Here is a 14,804-nt window from a genome sequence, read left to right on the forward strand (position 1 = left end):
GCAGAGGTAGATGGATCTGTGTGAGTTCCAAGCCAGCCTGGTCTACAGAGCAAGTTTCAGGACAGCCAGGGTTACACAGAAACAAACAAACAAAAAAGACTGTGTCACATGAAAACAGGAGGGGGAGGGAGAGGAGGGAGGATAGTCTGGAGTTAGTTATGACTGTTGGTAGAATGCTTGCCTAAGATTCACCAAAGTCTAAAGTCTATCCCTAAGTGCACCACAAAATGCATGCCGTGGTGCATGGCTCTAACCTCAGCCCTTGGGAAATCGAGGCAGGAGGATCAGGAGTTCAAGGTCATCGTCCTTTACATAAGGAGTTCAGTGTCCAGCCTGGGATACACGAGACCCTGTCTCAAAACCAAAGGGTGTGGACTCAGCCCACAAGAAGAAGACTGTATAACACAGGTGTCTGTCCCTCTGGCTCAGCCTTGAGCTTCTACTGTATAGTCAAGCATCGATTGTATCCTGATATTTTGACTTGCTAATTCCCTAAGGTTTCAATAAAGCTGGACATTAGGTGAGGAACGTGAGGGCCTGGATCTGACCTGCCTTTCATGTCTTTCCAGCTATCCCCATTGCCAGTTCCTAGTCTGCTTGGGTTGGTCATCTTGGTTGTGCTCCATGTTAGCTGGCCAACCTCTGTCCCTGTGGGGATACTATCACTTCCTCATTGGGCAGCTGTTGTGTGCTGCAGGGCAGTGCGTTCTCCTTAGCTCTGGCCCTGGCACTCACCCACACAATGCTTTTTGCTTTCCCCTCCTCCACCGCAGGGAACTAGCTGCCCAGATGTCCTGCTGGTCCCATACAGAAGCAGGGGCCTGTAAAAGGTCTGGTCTGGTGATGAGCATCTTTGATGATAATGACCTCTTGGGAAGAACAAGAAACCTTACTTGGGACCCCATAGCTGGATTGCTGTCCAAATGGAGGGACATCAGCTTCCTGCAAGAGAACACCCCCTAGTGTGACACATTCCTGAGTTTCTATTCTACTGTCACTATTGTGCCAGAATGGAGCTTTCTAGAAGACTAATTCACCCACATCCCTCACATTCCTTCCTGAGTCCCTAACCCTGGAGGTCACAAAGTATTTGACTCCAGGATAGGATGAGTCTCTTGGGTCTCATGCTGACCCTTTGAAATGTCATGCAGCCCTGACTCACAGTTATAAACAGTGTCTGTGCCCTGCCTTGTTTTGGGCCACTGTGGGGGTTCACGGTGGCAAACTATTAAATACAGAAATGCAGGACCCCACAGTCTGAGAGGTGGAGTGCTCCCTGTGTGTAAGCATAAGGACCTGGGTTCAGATCCCCAGCACTTGTGCAAAGCGCCACATATGTCCTTGTTTGCTGTGACCTTGGCCCTGTGGGATAGAGACAATAGAAACCAATTCTAGGGTTGATCTGGCCAGCTAGTCTAGACAAAATGGTGAATAGTACTCTCTGGGTTCAGAGCGAGGCCCTGACTCAGAAACAGGGGCAGGACTCTGAGGCCTGTAGACCTGTCTTTGTGCTTACAAACAACTACTACTGTTTCAGAGGACCTGAATTCAGTTCACAGCACCCACATCTGGCTCTGTGAGACACCAGTAACTTCATTTCCAGAACCCTGACTTCTTCCCGCCTTTCTAAGCATATATACACACAGACATACATGTGAATAGAAATTTAAAAATCGTTTTTAAAGCAAAAAAGATAGCTGGGCAGTGACAGCACACAACTTCAATCACAGCATTCGTGAAGCAGAGGCAGGTGGGTCTCTGTGAGTTTGAGGCCAGCCTGGTCTACAGAGCAAGTTCCAGGATAGCCAGGGCTACACAGAGAAACCCTGTCTTGGGAGAAGTACAGAGTAAAGAAAGCGAAAAGAAGGAAAAAACATTCTCATGTTGACCTCTGTATCCTGCATGGGAAAGCATGCGTTTGTGTATGTGTATAAGGGTGCATGTGCGTGTGTGCATGAGGGTGCATGTGTGTGTGCATGAGGGTGCATGTTTGTGCATGAGGGTGCATGTGTGTGTGCATGAGGGTGCATGTGTGTGTGCGTGAGGGTGTGCGTGCATGAGGGTGCATGTGTGTGTGTGCATAAGGGTGCATGTGTGTGTGTGCATAAGGGTGCATGTGTGTGTGCATGAGGGTGTGTGTGTGTGTGAGTTCTCAGGCTTAAATTCAAGTCACCAGGCTTAGGGCCTGGTGCCTTTACCCAGGGAGGCATTTCAATGGCTCTGGTACCTTTTTTTTAAACAGTCATTGAGGCTCTGGGGAATTGGGAGTGTGCGCTCCTGGAATGTGGCTTGGGAGTCAGGATGGTTTTGCAGTGACTAGTACCTTGACATGGGATCTATGGTTCAGATGGCAGGCTGAGATTGCAGTAACACTCTAGTCTCCCTCTCATAGATCTCACTGGGTGGCTGGTTGTTGTCCCACTCAGAAGAGGAGGGTACCTCTCTCACTGTAGCCTTCTGCCTCCCTGGCTGGACTCAGGCTTCTGGTACCTTATAGCTGGCTTCTCCAGAGAGGTACAATAGTCCTGCAGGATAGGTCTGTAGATCTGAGGAGGACTGTGGGATGAGAACACATTGTCTCGCACTCCTGGTATCAGTGAGTAAAGTGATCATCGGATGCCATAGGATGCTAACTGCTGTAAATAGGATCCCTGTGTGGTGGTATCAGGTCCAGAGTCCTTGGTACTGCCCAGCGCTGTCCAAGAAATAGGATGACATTCATATATAATATGAGATTTTCCTACAACCACATGGAACGAGGAAAGAGAAACGGGGTGAACAATGTCCACAGCCTGTTGGATTTAACCCATTGTATTCTAAACGGGCCCAATAACTGTGTATTTTACCCTAAGGACTTACTTAGTTTGGACTATTGGTTCTCAAACTTCTAATGCTGTGACCCTTTAATACACTTCCTCATGTCATGGTCACCCCAACCAAAATATTAGTTTTTTGCTACTTCATAACTGTAAGTTTTTTATCGTTACAAATCATAATATAGATATGTGCTTTCTGATAGTTTTAGGCAACCCCTATGAAGAGTCCTGCAATCCCCAAGGAATTGGGACCCACCCATTGAGAAGCTCTGGTTTAGACCTACTATGCTTTCTTGCCTAGTTTAGAAATTGAAAGGGGTGTGTGCTGAGGGCTAGGGAATCTGCCAGCCTGGGCCCTCTAGTGTCCGTGCAGACTCAGTGCAGCTTGTGTGGCTCCAGGTGCATCTCCTGCAGCTGATGGCCATTCTGCAGAGGGCTGCACTCAAGTGGAGGCTAAGGCTGTTTGAGTTTCACCTACAGCGGATGGAGGAGGATGATGGGGAGGACGAAGACGAGGACAAGGACAAGGACAAGGAAGTCGAGGATGAGGATGAGGACGAGGAACAATATTCTGCTGGTCACCATAAGGAAGAGCACAGTTGAGGCTGATTTCCCCCTGCCATCTTCTGTTCCACCTGGCATGGAACAGGCTCTCCACCATCCAATTGCAGATGGTCTGTTGAAGTTCAACTTCACAGAGGATGCACCCAGTCTCTCCTGAGTCCAGGACTTCCTAGGGATTTGGTACCCACCTCTCCCACCACCTTCCCTCCAGGGTCTATGTCTAGCAGTCCTTGAGGTTTGGCAGTCTGACTGATGAGATTGCTGCGTGGTGGGCTGAACTGTACCATGCTTGTTCCTAGCCAGCACTGAGCTGTGGTTAATGGGACATTGGAGCTCCCAAGGGCCTTTCCCAGTGACAGCACAACTGTGCTGTTAGCAAAGCTCTTTACTCGCAGTACCAAGCTCGGGTTAAATATTTCCACAGAGTTTCCCAGCTACTTGTTTGCTCTTTCCTTAATTTACAATTCAGTGTGCTAAGGACAATAAGAGCATAACAGACCCTGGGAGAAGGGGTAGGAGCTGTTAGCTCCCTCCCCCAATTCCCATTACTGTGAAGTCACATGTCCTGATCTCCAAGGCTGTTGTCTGTCAGATCTAATCCCTGCTAGAATGTGAAGTGCTTTAAACAAGTGGGAGGTGGCTGTGTGATCCAGGGACCTTCATTCCTCCCCCTAAAAAGATGAAAGTAGGGCTGTCTGATCAATGAAGCCTGGGTTAGTTTCATGGCCAGTGCTAGGTAGGTATTTCTTCAGGGGAGCACACAGTGATTTTTCTGTAGCTGTATAAGCATTCCTTTTTTTTGGTCAGGTTGTTTCCCCTAGACATCACTAAGGCTGGCTCGGTTGCTTAATGAATGACAGAGGGGTAACGGGGTGTGTACCACTGAGCCCGTCACACATCTTTGCTGCTGTCTCAGTGCCTCCAGGAGAGCTAAAATGAGGTCCCTCATATTAATTTTTTTTATCCAGGTCTCTGAAAGGCATCTATGGGCAAGTGCCAGGAAGCATCTGTGAGGCTGCCAGCATTTGTGGGCTCCACTTAGCAGGTTCATGAAAGTGAGCATTAAGAGATCATGGCTTTGACAACCACTTTATTGTTCAGCAGCTTTTTTGGGTACCAGCTAAACACACCTTGGAAACTTATTGCCTCTCAGCAGGGAAGGGGCCCAGGATAGATCAAAACCCAAAGGACAGAGCCCAGCTCTAACTTAGGTCTTTTCTTTCTCAATGGGACTCATTCTACTAACTCCTAGGTGAGACACGTGAGACTGCTTACCACTCCCTGGAGGCTCTGTCATCTTCCACCATCCCCTCTGGGCCTACATTTTTGACTCTAAATTCCATCTTCTTTGCCAGAGCACCTAGTTCTCCTGCCTAGGAATGTGCCATTGTAGAGCAGGGCACTCGCGAGTAGGGACCTCAATCCAGCATGACTCAAGCATCTATACTTCACGAACCCAAGAGACTGGAAAACACTGGGAAAAGGTCCTGACTGCCTGCTCAAGTATGGGCTTCTCTGGTGATCCACTCTCCCAGTTGATGGGGTGTATCTGTCAAGAAAGAGGCTAAGGTCGGGGTGGGGGGCTTTCTGCTGCTGGGAATCTGCTTTCTTGTCCTTCTTGGAGGGTTATTTGGCTAGCTTGCTCTATGACTGTTGGTCCTCTATCCCAAGCGTCTGTACTGAATCCTTGTCCCCTTTGGAGTGGATGGGGCGGGGGGGTCGGGTCACTGTCACTGAATGGACTGGCTGAGAGTTCCTATGGCTCAGGGCTAGCTGCTGGATATTCAAGAGTCTCAGCAGCACTTAGCATTGTAAAGGTGTGTTTTCCCATCTGGGTGTAGTGGAACATGGCATGGCAGGAGGACTATGCTCCATGGAGTCCCTCCAGGACTGAGGCTTCTTTACATAGAGTCCTTCTTTACTGGAGTTTCAGAAAAGGGCCAATCCTACCCTCTCTTCCTCCTTATCTCATACTGCTTGTGCCATTGGTCCCAGGTGCTTAAGATGGCCAGACACATTCCTATTGTCACCACCCTTTCTTTAAATGACATTGCATGCAGGAGCAGATCTTCAAGCCATTGATCCTCAGAACCAGGTCCTGAGGCTCAGACCCTTCCTTTTCCCTTTTCTACATCCCATGAATCCTCAACGCCTCAGGGATAGCCCTGAAACATGGATTGAAGGCTCCTGGGTTGTCTCCATCCTCCTGATGCTTACGCCTTGTTCTTTGCATCCAAAGAGGGTCACTTGGGATCTGCTTGGATGTGAGCTATGTCAAAGTTCTTCCTGCCTCCAAATAGTATTAGTACATCCTGGGAACAAGGCCATCTGTGTGTGTGTGTGTGTGTGTGTGTGTGTGTGTGTGTGTGTGTGTGTGTGTGTACTATAACCACAACAGCAAGAATGTCCTAAACCAATGCAAAGCATGAATTCTAATTAGCAGCCTGATACCAGGGAGGAGGCAAAGGATGGGCAGAGGCACAGCCCTGTGTTCTGGAGCTCCCTCCTCTGAAATATTTGGTAAGGAGCAGATCTTCAAGCCATTGGGAAGGGAATGAGAAATAAGGGAAATGAAGCCTCTCTTCCAACACCTCCAAGGCTGTCTGCACTGCAGCCTCCTCCTGGCAGATATCTGCAGAGCAGGTACAAGGAGTTTGGCATTTTACTAGCATCTGTTAGATGATAAATCACAGACACAGCAGTGATGTGTTCAGTGAGGTGAGTGGATGCTGCATGCGTGAGCTGGAAACCAAGGGTCTGTGGCAAGGCTGTGTGGTGCAGGGCTGTTGATCATGAAGAGGAGCCACAAGCACAGGGCAGGCTGGGGTGGCAGTGTAGCTGTTTCCACATTGCCCTCTCTGGGACTGTCATACCAGCACAATCCCATAGCCAGGTATCCTGGAGTCAGGTCCTGGCTCACTTAGGAGAGGTTCTGCAGTTCTCTGATGGTCAGTTCTCTGGTTAGCACAATGTATTTATTGGGTGACATTTCTAAGTGGACTCCAGGCCAGAGACACGTTGTAAGATTCCCTGTGTGAATGGTTCAGTGGTGAGGGCCTTGGAACTACATGGCTTCACCGGGTCTAGGTCTTTTCTCTCCAATACTAGTATTTGAGCAGGGGACACCCTCCCCTCACAGATTGGTCCAACCTGGCTTCTCTACCTTTCACCTCCTACCACCCCAAACTCTGGCCTCATTTCTGGGGTCTCCTGCTCACCTTTTTTCACAGTTTTTTCTCCTGCCTGAGGGCCTCCCGAGGGCCTGCCTCTGACGGTAACATCCTAGTAGCCACCTCCTGGGCTCAGCTCATTTTTCCTTCCTCTAGGTTCTCCAGTTCCCTTCTCCCTCCCCTGCCCCCCTTTTTCCTCTCCCTTTCTTCCTTCCTTTCCTTCCTTCCTTCCTTCCTTCCTTCCTTCCTTCCTCCCTTCTTCCTTCCTTCTTCATTGCCTCCTTCCTCCTTCCTTCCTCCTTCCTTTTTTCCTTCCTTCTTTTCTCCCTTTTTCCCTTCTTCCTTCCTTCCTTCTTCCTTCCTTCCTTCCTTCCTTCCTTTCCTTCCTTCCTTCCTTCCTTCCTTCCTTCCTTCCTTCCTTCCTTCCTCCCTTCCTTCCCCATCAATATTCCTGGATTATCCCCAGATATCTCTTTTTGCACCTCTTGTCCTGCTCCACTAAGGGATTCTTTGGACCAAACATCACCAGGTGTACCACCCTCCCACTGTTGGCTGCCCTATTCTTACCTCCACTTCTGTGTTCCCAGGGTGGCTTCAATTTTACATGTGTCTGGTTAATTGAGTTTCCAAAATGAATTACCTACAATAAAACTAGGGCATTTCTATCCCTTCCCAAAGAGTCATGATATGGTCTTTCTCTATGTTGGGGTGTGGATTAGAGCCCTGGGTCATGGGCTCCATGGAAAGCAGCTCATCTGTATGCTTATCCTAGGCCTGTGGTGACCCCTCAGCCACCAGCAGTCACATTTGTCCTCTTACAGCAGACTCTCTGTGGATGGAGAAGTTGGTATTAGGTGCTCCTGTTCTGAGGTGGATGTAGGTAGCTTCTGGGGGTACTTCCAGCAAGTACTGGCTACCCTGTCAAGCTCAATGTCCAGTGAGCAAGGGAGAGGTTGGCTGACTCATGGTTGAAGCCCAGGCTGTAGGTGATAAGGAAAGAGGACCCTAAACCTTGGTAGAAGCAAGGCTGTGAGGTAGGAAGTGAGCGTAACAAGAAAACAGAGGATCTGGCAGTCAGCCATCACTGGGGGACTTAAGAGAGCCTGCGCCCTTCTATGCAGGTCCTCCAGGACCTTAGTTCTGTGTTTCAGTTGTTTTTTTGTTGTTGTTGTTGTTGTTGTTGTTGTTTTTTTCGAGACAGGGTCCGCTCTCTGTAAACCAGGCTTGCATGGAGCTCAAAGTTTTCTGGCTGCCTCTGCCTTCTGACTGCTGGGATTAGAGCCATGTGCCAGCATCAAGGCTCTGTCTCTATTTCTTGTTCCTGAAGCCCCGCCCAGACAGGGCTTAGCCTATAGTGTTCTATCAACTCGGAGGTTCTTAGACATGCCACCAGTCAAGAGATAGAGGCTGGGACACTGTGATTTGGGGATGCTTCTTCTTTGAGTAGAAAATAAAAGCTAAGGGGACTGGGATCCTGGAGAGAGGATCTTGCTGTTCTTGCAGAGGACCCCAGTTCAGTCTTGTTCCCTACACCCACATGGTGGCTCACAACATGTGTAACTCCAGTTCCAGGGATCTGACATACTATTCAGTCCTCTGCAGGTACCAGGCAACCTCACAATGTATTATATAAGAAGAAAAACATTTGTAACAAACTATATAAGAAAATATTCTTAAAGCTTTGAAAGAGAAAAAAAGAAAAGAACACATGGACACATTTTGACAACTTAAAACTGCAAATGACCTTTAATCCCAGCACTCGGGAGGCAGAGTCAGGGGGATTTCTGAGTTCAAGGCCAGCTTGGTCTACAAAGTTAGTTCCAGGAGCCAGAATTATACAATGAAACCCTGTCTCAAAAACCAAAAATAAATAAATAAATAAATAACAACAACAACAACAACACAAAATAAAAAACCTGCAAATGAGCCAGTCATTGTGGCTCACACCTGTGACTGCTAGACAGGGGAGGCAGGAAGGTAAGGGTGCAAGTCGTCCTCAGCTACATAGTAAGTTTGAAGCCAGCCTGAGCTACATGAGACCCTATCTCAGAAAACAAATAAACAAAATTTCAAAGGAAAACATGACAAAAGGTCCTACAAGATACCTGTCCATCCAGCCAATTCCCCACTTCAGTCAACTTTACCTTTCCAGTAGGTTCTTCCACAGGAGGCCTCCACTCACAAACCCATGTGACCAGTTCTCACAGATGGCAGCAATGGCCACATGCCCTTGTGCATAATCTTCTTCCATTTGTAGATCTCTCTCTGTCTCTGTCTCTGTCTCTCTCTGTCTGTCTCTCTGTGTGTTTGTGTGTGTGTGGGGGGGGGGTTTGTGTGTATGTCTCTGAGAAAGAGCCAGGGCTTCTCTGTGTAGTCCTGGCTATCCTACAACTTGCTCTGTAGCCCAGGGTAGCCTTCCTTGAACTCCTATCTGTCTGCACTGTCACTGCGTGCTGGGGTTAAAGGCATGCACTACTACTGGTCTTCCTGTTCTCTTTCTTTTAATATAACTTTTTTAGACAAGGTCTCATGTAGCTCAGGCTGGCCATGAACTTGTTATATAGTCACAGATGACCTTAAACTCCTGATCCTGCTGCCCTCACCCTCCGATTCTGGAATTACAAATATGTGGCACCCAGCTACCTGACTTGATGATTATTTCTGATCAAGATACTGTGGACATTTGAGTTGGTTGTTTGTACAGGGGAGGACGTGTTTAGATAAGTAAATGTGTGCTTTGAAAGGCAATAGCCATATGTCTGTTTTGGACAAGGAACATTAAATATCTCCTAGTCATCTAGATAAGTAAATAAAATATGTACATAGATCGTTAACAGCCTGGGAAAGAGGTGAAGAAGACAGGGGAGGTAGCAGGTAATACTGAGTGCATGTTTCATCTTCCTTAACAGGATCCAGCACCTAGTGCTTAGAATTCATAAGGCTCTGAGCAGTTCAGAGTGGTTTCCTTTGGGACTTGGGTAGAGGAGACTCACCCTCACTAGTTCTTCTACACATTTCAAAAATAACAGAGCTATTGCATGTGTGTTACTGTGAAAGAAAGAAACCAAAACTGAGGTAGGGAAGTGAACGAGCATTAATGTCCAGTGGCCAATCACTGCAGGATCTCACACTTGGGCATTGTGGGAGACTGCAGTGGGGTGTGCTGGCCAATGAAGCACAGTCCTGAATTTCCATGGGGGCTGTTTCAGCTGTTAACATTCACATCGACATTCACCGACCAATTGATGCCAATTGTAGATCTCCCTGGCAGAACAATATCTCAGAGGCATAATAAAGAGTGGGGATTCCCATAAGGTTCCCAGGTGTCTCTTCTAGAGTTAAAACAGCATGGCATGTGCTGGTAACTTCTCCCAATATTATGTGGAGGGGGATAGGGAGGTCTTGGGGGGTCTAGAAGCCTCTTGTCAACATGCTTCAAAGCTTTAATACCTGGGTCCCCATGAAACCCTACTTACCCAGATTAACCCAGAAATCTGGATAAGTCTTGCGCGCGCTCAACTGGCCAGGAAGAACAACGCTGCAACAGGATCCTTCTGCACACATTTATTGGGAGAGCTTGATTGTAGAGGCGAAAAGACCTCGAGCCCAGAACTGGTGCTGCTTTTATAGGCCTAGGACAGGCGTTCTCTCTCATCTGATTGGTTAACTTGTCTCTCATCTGATTGGTTAACTTTTGTCAATTCTCAAAACCTCACCTTGGCAAAAGAACCTTTACTGCCTATGTATGTGTGGTGGCCAGCAGTAGCCAACTGCCACTCTGCAACTGCCACTCTGCAACTGCAACTCTGTAACTGCCACTCTGCAACAGCTTCAAACAGATAAGAATTGGGTTTTTGAATGTCATTTATAAAATTAGGGTTGCTGACAAATGAAGTTGAACTTTGAAGGGCCAAAGCCATGTTCCTGTTCTCTGGTATCACCCCTGAGTCCACTCAGGATGGGTGTCAACCTAGTTATAAATTTACCCTAGCTGTGTTAGGTAGGAATGTGAACCACTAACATCTGCCTATGCAGGAATGATTTATTTACTATGCAGCATCAGCAAATATATCTGTGACAAGGAAACAAACACACACACCGGGTCCCCCACGAGAAAAAGAACTAGCTGTTCAAAGCGAAGAGTCAGCATTGGGTCCATGAGACCCCTTTGCCCCAAGCTGATGAGCTGAGGGGTTTGTCTCGATCCTGACTCTTGTTTAACCCTTACAGGACATTTGACAAAGCTTCATTCCACTGATTTTAGCTTGCCTCTCCCTGTCCCTTTTACCATGATTCTGCATGCATGCTCGAAGTAGACTGTATTTAGCCATAGAAAGATATTCTTTCTGTCTTTCCTAGAGTGTTCTGGGTTTTGCCATGTAATATAGAACCATTTTGTACCTCCTGAGGAGAGCCATCCTGGAAATGCTAAAAGTCAGAGCTTGCACTATCATGGTCTAGAGTTCTTCTGGGCCAGGAGATCTCAACCTGTGTTATCATAACCCCTTTGAGGACGGAATGACCCTTTCACAGGGAGTCACCTAAGACCCTCCTGCATATCACATATTTACATTATGATTCATAACCATAGCAAAATTACAGATATGAAGTAGCAACGAAAATGACTTTATAGCTGGGTGTTCACCACAATATGAGGAACTGTATTAAGGGGTTGCAGCTTTAGGAAGGCTGAGAACCACTGCTGTAATAGATGGCACTGAACATACAGAGGATATTGCTTAGCCAGGATGGTGGTAGGGTGTGATAGGAAGCCAGACTTGGGGTTTCAGGTATCCACAGCTCACCTTGTGTCTTGGCCTTGCAGGTTTTTTCTCCACTGCCAGATGCCATGGGCAAGCAGAACAGCAAGCTGTGTCCTGAGGTGCTGGAGGACCTGCGGAAACACAGGGAGTTCACCAACCATGAGCTTCAGGAGTGATACAAGGGCTTCCTCAATGACTGTCCCACTGGCCACCTGACTGTGGACAATTTCAAGATCTAGGCCAACTTTTTCCCCTACAGAGACGCCTCCAAGTTCGCTGAACATGTCTTCCACACCTTTGACACCAACAGCAACAGCACCATCGACTTCCGAGTGTTCATCATTGCTCTGAGCATGACCTCTCGGGAAAAGCTGGAATAGAAGCTGAAGTGGGCCTTAGCATGTCCGACCTAGACAGCAATAATGGCTACATCAGCTGCAGTGAAATGCTGGATTTAGTGCAGGTACCTGCACTTGACAGGGCCTGGAGCATGGGGAGTGCAGGGATCCAGGACCCCCATCCCCGACCCCATACACCAGGTCATTCCTCTGCCCACTTGCTACCTGGTGTACTAAAGGACTGCCTGTCTTTGCAGAGAGTAATGATAAAAGCCAAGCATCTATCGATTGCTTGCTGGACATCAGGCCCCAGCTGAGCTCATCCATCAGGTTTATTTACACAATTCTATAAAACATGTCTTTTTTTTTTTAAACAAAACAAGACAAAACAAAACAAAACAAAAAAACCTCTAATGAGATCTGAGGCTCAGATATGTGATTAAGAATTGTCAAAGCAAGAACTGGGAAAATGGCTCAGTGGGGAAGAACACATGATACCCAGCATGAGGACCTGAGTTCTGATCCCAACACCCACGGAATAGTCAGAAGTGGCTGAGCATGCCCGAAACCCTAGAACTAGGGGACAAGTGAGTCCCAGAAGCTTGCTGAGCAGGCAGCCTAGCTAAAATGGTAGGCCCCAGCCGGGTTCAGTGAGAGAGAAAAGGGAATACTGTGAACACCAGTATTCCTGTTTGGCCTCTGCCCAGGTGGGTGTTCATCTGCACACACATGTACAACATACACACACATAGCTGTCTATAGGACTTCCTATAGAAATCAGAACGACACAGTAAAGGATGAGTCAGCAGTCAGTTCTTCACAGGAGCAATGCTTATGTGCACCCTGCATCCTTCCCGCTCCATGCTCTAAACCATCTCTGTATTTGGTCCAGTGATCTGACTCTGTGGGGAAAGGTGCTTGCTTCCAAGCCTAGCAGCCTGGGTTCAATCCCTAAGACCCACATGGTAGGAAAAGAGAACCAGCTTCCACAAGTTGTCCTCTGAATTCTACCTGAGATCACCTCCCCCAATAAATAATTACATACATCTATGAAATAAGTAAAGTAGTTATATACAGTGCCTAAGATAATGGCTATAGATGTTAATAATAATTTGTATTATTTGGGAAATAACAAGAAACTGTCTGTGTACCTCCAGTTTCATTTTCTAGAATATTTCCCACCTGTACTTGTTGGATCTGCAGATTCAGGACCCATGTGTAGGCAGGGCTCAATGTATTTCCCCTTTGATCTTCCCTCCAGGATTTCCCAGCTCCCCACCAAAGAACCTCCTTTTAGACAGACGCTTTGCCCCACAACCTCCCCTCTACTCCGAACCAAGGAGCCCTCCATCCTTACACGCCCCAGCTGTATCCTGTGCTCTTGAACGTCACTTAAACTTTCCTGGCTCCCTTTGCCCAGCACTTTGTCTTTGAAACTTGTTCTGATGAGAGAAGGGTCCTGACTCTGCCCTGTCCATGCTCCTTGGTTAGCATAACCCACCCTCCATCCTCCAGAGCACACTCACAGATGCCCCTTTGCAGGCCATCTACAAGATGGTGTCCTCCATGATGAAGATGCCCGAGGACGGGTCCATGCCCGAAAAGCGAACAGACAAGATCTTCAGGCAGATGGACACAAACAAAGATGGTAGGAAACATGGCAGGATTGAGCAGGTGGGGAGGAAGGAGGGGACTGGGAGAGGGGATGGGATGGGGGTGGGGAGAGGGGAGTAGATGAGCCTGTGATTCTGTTGATGGCACAGAGCTGTTTGGGATATACCCTCTGCCCTATGCAGGCCTGCCCTTTTCCGGCCCAATTGATTCAGCTCTGATTGAGGGAGGGAGACTACAATTCAGTACTCCTAGCCTACATCCTGCACCCTTCCTAGGGCTCTATAACCATGGGCATTGTCAGTAGACCTTCTGATCTGTAGGCTTCATCCATGTTGTCTGAGTTAGGGTTTCCATTGCTCTGATGACACACCATGGCCACAAGCAACTTGGGGAGAAAAGGGTTTATTCACTCACAGTTTCCACATAACAGTTCATCATCAAAAGCAGTGAGGGCAGGACTCAAACAGGGCAGCAACCTGAAGGCAGGAGCTGATACAGAGACCATGAAAGGGTTGCTACTTATTGGCTTGCTCCCCATGGCTTGCTCAGCCTTCTTTCTTATAGAACTCAGAATCACTAGACCAGGGTTGTACCACCTACAATGGGCTGGGCCCTCCTCCATCAATCACTTGTTAAGAAATTACCCTCTGGTCAGGCATAGTGGCACATGTCTTTAATGGGAGCTCATAGAAGACAGGAGGCTCTCTGGGAGTTCAAGGCAACCTGGTCTAAAAAGTGAGTTCTAGAACAGCCAGGGCTGTTACACAGAGAAACCTTGTTTCAATAAACAAAATAAAAGGGAGGAAATGAGGGAGAAAGGTAGAGAGACATGGAGAGAGAGAGAGAGAAGAGACTGGACATTATCCATTTTCTAGAGGGTTCCAGACTTTAACCAGAGGACTGGCTAATCCTAAGTCTCCCTCTTCCATTCCTCAGGCAAAATGTCCCTGGAAGAATTCAACAAAGGTGCCAAGAGTGACCCATCCATTGTCCGGTTGCTGCAGTGTGATACCAGCAGTGCTAGCCAGTTCTGAGGGGAATGGGCTTTTACACAGTTGTGAGAAACACAGGCTTGACCTGCCATCTTCAGCTTTGCTTGATACAGTGGTTTTCTCCGTGATTTCTCCTGCTCTCTCGGGATCTGGGTCCAGGCAGCAAAACACACTCACCTGGTCTGGCTGGATGCAGCTCCCTCCTCTGTCTGATCCAATAGATGTCCCTCCCCATCCAGTCCAGGCTGGTTCCTTCCAAGGTTTCAAGTGTTCTGGGCTGTAGGGCTTCTTCCCTGCCCACAGAGGGCCTGGAGGCCCTTAAGGACACCAGACAGGACTTTTCAGTATCTTACCGAGACCAGCTGATTTATTCTATGATCCCAGCTGACTTTGTGAGGATGAAGAAGATGGAAAGCAGACAGGCAAGCCCTTCCTGTGCATGGCTCCACCTCCCTTGTTCATTTTCTCCGACCAAAGCTGCTTGCATGTATATACTGCGGTATCCTTACTTTTAATATATAAGTTTTGTATAAAGTGAGAAGTTTCA

The 14,804-nt window shown here is 47.8% G+C and overlaps 1 pseudogene; it reads left to right on the forward strand.

Moving 5' to 3' along the window:
* Window positions 1–11,399: 11,399 nt before the first annotated feature.
* Gm9158 lies at window positions 11,400–14,397 on the forward strand (annotated as a pseudogene).
* Window positions 14,398–14,804: the final 407 nt, after the last annotated feature.

This window comes from Mus musculus, chromosome 12 (genome assembly GCF_000001635.26).
Source record: "Mus musculus strain C57BL/6J chromosome 12, GRCm38.p6 C57BL/6J".
Classification (NCBI taxonomy): Eukaryota; Metazoa; Chordata; class Mammalia; order Rodentia; family Muridae; genus Mus; species Mus musculus.